The following is a 6,959-nucleotide window of genomic DNA, read 5'->3' as shown; positions in this document are numbered from 1 at the left end:
ATAATCTAGCCATGAACCTTAGGGGATATATATTTTCTCTTATTTCCTATTTTTTCTCTCTTTTTCTCGCTCTCTACGATTTTTTTTGCTTGCTTGAAGATTTAGACAGGATTTATTTCTCTTTTTATTTTCTTTCCTTTTTCTCTCTCTCTCTACGATTTTTTTTGCTTGCTTGAAGATTTGGACAGGATTTATTTCTCTTTTTTTTTTCTCTTTCCTTTTTCTCTCTCTTCTTGTGTAAGAAACCCTGAGAAAAGATCATCTCCAACACCAACGAGCATCCAACGATCCGTCCAAGGGCTGGGATTATTTGGGCACACATCCCCAAATGTTGAGATGCGTGACCAAGCCATCCCAACCCTTGGATCCAGATCGTTGGATGCTCGTTGGAGCAACTATCATTGGAGACCCCTTGGTCTTTAAGTGGTTGGAAAATGAGAGAGCAAAACAAATAGCCAAGAGGTTCGAACTTGAGACCACTTGGTTAACATGGGATTTTTGCACACCATAGCTCACCAACTACGTTAAGTAGTTGTTGTTACCAAAAAAAAAAATCTTCAATTATTCAAAGGTGTCCATCGATCCTTGTTGGCATTTGAAATATTCTTTTGTACCCCTGGGACAACTGCAGAAGGGCTGGCCCACATCTTGGTTCAATTCTGGTCTATTATTCTTTTCCTAGCTTGAAAAGAATTATTACGCGTACGGGTGCCAAAACGAATGCATACTTTTAATGCAACACATCCATCTTGCTCAAAATTTTGTCCTCTTCACAACTGTGAAAAGAAATTGGACCTCTTTACGTTTGAAAATTGGAGATATGGTGCTCGATAGTCCTTAAGGTCTGTAAAATACAAAACCTGCAAAAAGAGAGTAAAACCCAAGGTAGCTCCATTCTAAATATGTAAAATGCATGCTTTTATACCCTAGATTTCATACATAAATGTGCTCATTAGAATTTCCCCACACTTAGACTTTGCTAGTCCTCGAGTAAAACCAAAAGAAAAAGAATAAAGATAAAAAAACCTAACTCACTTTCGTAGGAATCACAATTGCACTTAGCATGTGTAACAAGCCTTTAAACCACTAGGACGAGTTGTGTCTCATGGGTGTTTGTAGTGAATATATACCCAAAATTCAGAGAAACAAATCCCAACCTTGGCTAAAGGTAAGGGCCATACTGATCCAGAGCAAAGATAATTCCTCTTACATTTGATCTAGGGACCCCCACACTTGAATTTTTATTACCCCATATAGATTTCAGGCATAAGCATATTTCTTTAATTTGGAACTCACATTGTCTCTTCCAAAACATCCTTATCTTAAGGCAAGGCCATTTGTGAAGTAATAAGGAACCAAGGACTAAGGCATTGGAGTGTTTTTGACCAAACATGTTACCAAGGCATTGATGACATTTGCACATACTTTCCTGTTGTGTGGTTTTTCTTTCTCCTTTTTTTTCATAATAACTCTATCCTACTCCACTACACAAACACCAGACACCCAAGTTACTATGTAGCTTTACTTTTTGCATATACCCAAATAGACAGTGATGCTAGAGTTCTTTCAGAAGTTTCCTCCCTAGGAATTTGATCAAGACGCTATGCTTCTTGAGGCACAATATCCTGTCTCGTTCTAAGGAAATCAATTCTTACTTTTCATTTATATCACTTTCCACACTTCATTTAAAAAAATGTATTTGTCAACACATGCCAAATTAAAAAGAGGGTCTCAACTCCAAATCAAGAGTATAAGGAACTCACAAACTTACATATGGTCCAACACCATAAAACAAAGGTTTTTTATTTTTCAAAAGAGAGTTCTATCTCAAGACATAGGTTTGTTTCTTTTTTCATATAATAACTCTATCCGACTCCACTACTGTTAGCCTGAATGACATAGTGGAGCAACCATCAGAAACCCAAGTTACTATGTAGCTTCGCTTTTTGCAATGCCCACATAGATATTGATGCTAGAGTTCTTTTAGAAGTTCCCCCTTGGAATTTCGATCAAGACACTATGCTTCTTGAGTGCAATGCCCTGTCTAGTTCCAAGGAACCCAACTCTTACTTTTCATTTATATCACTTTCCACACTTCGTTTAAAATTGTGTATTTGTCAACACATGCCAAATTAAAAAGAAGGTCTCAACTCCAAATCAAGAGTACAAGGAACCCATTAACTTACAATATGGTCAAACACTGTAAAACAAGGGGATTTTATTTTTCAAAAAAGAGTCCCATCTCAAGAGATAGGCTTGTTTTTTTTTTTTCTCAATAGGATTTTTATGTGTTCAAGATGGGTACCTTAATAAAAAATTCTTACATTCATATATCAAGCAACCGAATTATATGATCATTTACCAAAAGCCAAAGTAGGAAAACAAACAAAGGAAAAAAACAATAGGAAAACAAACAAAGGAAAAAAACAATAGGAAAACAAACAAAGGAAAAGAACAATAGAAAAACAAACAAAGGAAAAAAACAAAAAGAAACTAATTTCCCTCCCCCACACTTAAGTCATGCAATGTCCTTAATACATGGAAAGAATTAAAAGCAAAGATAATGCAAGGGGGATCATACCTAGGTAAAAGTCAGTCATCTGTGTAAAGAGGTTCATGGAGATCCATGACCTCTTCACTAGCAGCAGTAGGAAGCTCAAAGAACGGTTTTAGATGTTGACCATTGACCTTGAAAATTGCATATGTGTTAGGGTTCAAAACCTCAACAGCACCATGAGAAAAAATAGTCTGCACAATATAAGGACCATCCCAACAGGATCTCAACTTGCCTGGAAAAATATGCAACCTAGAATTGTAAAGCAAAACCTTATCACTAGGAATGTAATACTTCCTAAGGATTTGTCTAACATGAAAACACTTGGTTTTTGCCTTATAAGTCCTAGCATTGTCATAGGAATTATTCCTAATCTCCTCCAACTCTGCTAGTTGGAGTCCGCTATAAGTACCAGCAGTAGACAAATCAAAATTCAGCTATTTGATTGCCCAAAATGCCTTATGTTCTAACTCAACCAGTAAGTGACATGCCTTCCCATACACCAGACGGTAGGGAGATTGACCCAAATCGTTCTTATAAGCAGTCATATGCACCTACAAGGCATCCACCAATCAATTAGACCAATCCTTGCGATTAGGGTTGACAGTCTTTTCCAAAATTAGTTTAATCTTTCTATTGGATACCTCAACCTGACCATTAGTTTGAGGATGATAGGGTGTAGCCAACTTATGGGTGATCCCATATTTCTTCATCAAAGTCTCAAAAGGCCTATTGCAAAAGTGTGCACCCCTATCACTAATAATAGCACGTGGTGTACTAAAGCGGGAGAAAATGTTTTCTTTCATAAACTTGATCACCACACAGTGGTCATTAGATTTACAAGCAAGGGCTTCAATCCATTTGGAAACATAATCTATAGCCAATAAAATGTATAAATTCTCAAAAGAATTAGGGAATGGTCCAATGAAATCAATACCCCACACATCGAAAATCTTAACAACTAGAATTGGGTTAAGGGGCATCATTTTTCGCTTGGTCACACATTCTAAAGATTGACAGGGTTTACAAGACTTGAAATACATAAAAGCATCCTTGAAGAGACTAGGCCAATAGAATTCATAGTGTAAAACTTTGGCCGTAGTCTTCTTCGCACTAAAATGACTTCGACATGCCTGATCATAACAAAAGGAGAGAATGGAATGCTGCTCATGATCGGGAACTCATTGTCGGATAATCTGATATGGACATATCTTAAACAAATAAGGATCATCTCAGAAAAAAGTACTTAACTTGGGAATGAGACCTATACATATCTTGGGTGGACTAGTGATCCGGAGTCACACTCGAGACTAAGAAGTTGACAATGTCAGTAAACCATAGTTCACTGGACACTGTAAGTAACTATTCATCAAGAAAATTCTAGTTGACTAGAGAATCGACAGTCAAGGAATTGGGAAGCTAGGATAAATGGTCTACAATTAGGTTTTCACTTCTTTTCTTATCCCTAATTTATAAATCAAACACTTGTAAAAGTAAAACCCACCTAATGAGATGGGATTTGGCATCCTTCTTCTGAATAAGGTATCTAAGAGCAGAATGATCACTATACACCACCACATGTGATCCAACTAAGTAAGACCAAAACTTTTCTAATGTAAACACAGCAGCTAAAAATTTTTTTTAGTGGTAGTGTCATTGCATTGTGCATCATTTAGGGTCCTACTAGCATAGTAAATGATAGTGGACAACTTATTAGTCCTTTGTCCCAAAACCGCTCCTATAGCAAACTCAGAAGCATCACACATCAGTTCAAAAGGTTCAGTCCAGTAGGTGGTTGAACAATGGGTGCATTGGTTAACTCCTTCTTAAGTTGCTCAAAGGATTCTAGGCATTCTGTAGAAAACTCAAAAGTTTGATCTTTAATAAGTAGTGAGGTGAGAGGCTGGGCTAACTGACTAAAGTTCTTAAGAAACCTTCTGTAGAAGCCAGCATAACCAGGAAAAAATCGGACATCCTTAACAGATTGGGGAGATGGTAAATTAACAATTAAATCCACTTTGGCTCTATCTACCTTAATTTCCTTTTTAGATATTACACGGCCTAAAACAATACCAGATTTAACCATAAAATGGCATTCCTCCCAATTCAAAACCAAATTCTTAGATATGCACATTTTCAAAACTAGGGAAAGACAGTGAAAACACTCAAAATAGGAATTCCTATGAATCGAAAAGTCATCCATAAATACTTCTAAGAATTTTTCAACAATGTCAGAAAAAATTCTCATCATGTATCATTAGAACATAGCAAAGGCTTTGTAAAGCCCAAAAAGCATACATTTGTAAGCAAATGTTCTATACGGGCATGTAAAAGTGGTATTATGTTGATCTTCTAAAGCAATTGGGATCTGGTTATAGCTGAAATATCCATTAAGAAAATAATAATATTCATGTTTAGCTAACCTCTCTAACATATAGTCAATGAATGGCAATGGGAAGTGGTCCTTCCAGGTTGCCACATTAACTTTTCTGTAGCCTATGCACACTCTCCACCTTGATTGGATATGAGTTGGAATCAGTTCATTATTGGCATTGAGAACTACAGTAATACCAAACTTCTTAGGCACTACATGAACTGGGCTTACCTATTGGCTATTAGAAATAGGATAAATTATTCCATAATACAAGCACTGTAGGATCTCTTTCTTAATGGCTTCCATCATCACTGGGCTAGCTCTTCTTACACAATAGAAGGGCTTATACCCTTGATATCAGCCATGGTCCAACCTAGGACTTCCTTATTATCGTTTAAAATTTTGAGTAATTCCTCTTCTTGGCTAAAAGTCAAATATGAAGAAATTATTACTGGAAGAGTCTGGTCAGGCCCTAGGAAAGCATACCTCAAATTAGATGACAAATCCTTAAGATCTAGCTTAGGGGGCTCAACTATGGAAGGTTTGGGAATGGAATTGGAAAGGGGTCCTAAGGGCTCCACAGGTGTGTGAAGATTCGAGACTTTAGAAAAGAAATTTTTACTATCATCATCCAATTGATCCATACACTCTTAGAATTCTGAATCAAAATCAATATCAAATTTAGTAATTAAATCACAAGAAAAATCCAAAAAAATCCTCAAGCTTATTGATCTCTTCTTCCATATGTGGTTGCTTTGCCTATCCTAAACATATTAAACTTAACAATTTGGTTGCCAAAAGATAACCTTATGAAACCATTCCGACAATTGATTAATGCATTACTGGTAGCCAAGAATGGTCTTCCAAGGACTATGGGGATCTCATCCTTAGTTGAAAAAGGCTTAGTATTTAACACAATGAAATCAACAGGGAAAATAAATTCCCCCACCTTAAGTAAGACATCCTCAATCATCCCTTCAGGAATCTTAACAGACCTATCTGCCAACTGAAGAGTAGTTCCAGTGGCTTTCAAATCTCCCAATCCTAGTTGCTTCTACACATGGTAAGGCAAAAGATTCACACTTACACCAAGGTCAAGTAAGGCATGCTTAATGTTGGTGTTGCCTATTACACAAGCTATAGTAAGGCTCTCTGGATCCTTATACTTGGTGGCTATAGGCTGAGTAATTATGAAACTAATGTTACTTGCCAAGAACGCCTTTTTGGGTACACTAGCGATACGTTTGTGAGTACACAATTCTTTCAAGACCTTTGCATAGGTGGGGATATGGGATATGGCTTCTAGAAGAGGGATGTTCACTTCTACCTTTTTGAAGACTTCTAAAATTTTATCCATGGAAGCAGTCTTCTTTTTGTTTACTAAGCGATTAGGAAAGGGGATAGGAGGAACATAAGGACTGTTAGAGATTTGCCCTTTTTCAGGAGAATCATTTTTTGTTTCCTCGACTAAATCATCTTTCATTTTAGAAAAATCTTTATGTTCATTAGAAAAACTTGGAATAAGAGGCACACTTATGTCCTCAACAGAAGGAGAGTTAATAGGAGTAATTATTGGGGAAGATTTAAAAATACTCTGTTGGTACTCTCTACCACTCCTAAGGTCATAAACAACAATACATTGGTTGAAGGGCCCTTATTGGGTCTGACCTTGTACTATATTCAGTGGTAGTTGGTGCTTGTGAACTAACATGCTGATGATGCCTAGGGTTAGGCTCTGGTTGACTGGACAAAGTTCCCTTCTCCCTCTCATGCAAAATTGAGACAACTTGGGAAAGTTCTCTTGTAAGATTTTGATGGCTTGTCATGAGGACAGCCATATTCTTTTCCAAATCACTTACTCTACTTGCCTCTCCAATGTTGGTAAAACCATGGGGTTGCTGATAAGATGATAGGAGAGGGGGCCTAAAGAAACTAGCCTTAGGTCCTACATTTGGCCTAAGAAAAGTATTTGGTGCAAAAGGTTGTGCAAAGGGAGGCCTTTGGGGTCCAGATTGACCTTGATTATGGAAA

The 6,959-nt window shown here is 37.1% G+C and overlaps 1 pseudogene; it reads right to left on the bottom strand.

Annotated features, from left to right (window-relative positions):
• Positions 1 to 2,592: 2,592 nt before the first annotated feature.
• LOC122091555 lies at positions 2,593 to 4,640 on the bottom strand (annotated as a pseudogene).
• Between the last annotated feature and the right edge of the window lie 2,319 nt (positions 4,641 to 6,959).

Source organism: Macadamia integrifolia, chromosome 10, assembly GCF_013358625.1.
Source record: "Macadamia integrifolia cultivar HAES 741 chromosome 10, SCU_Mint_v3, whole genome shotgun sequence".
Classification (NCBI taxonomy): domain Eukaryota; kingdom Viridiplantae; phylum Streptophyta; class Magnoliopsida; order Proteales; family Proteaceae; genus Macadamia; species Macadamia integrifolia.
This window is presented reverse-complemented; position numbering and strand designations above follow the sequence as displayed.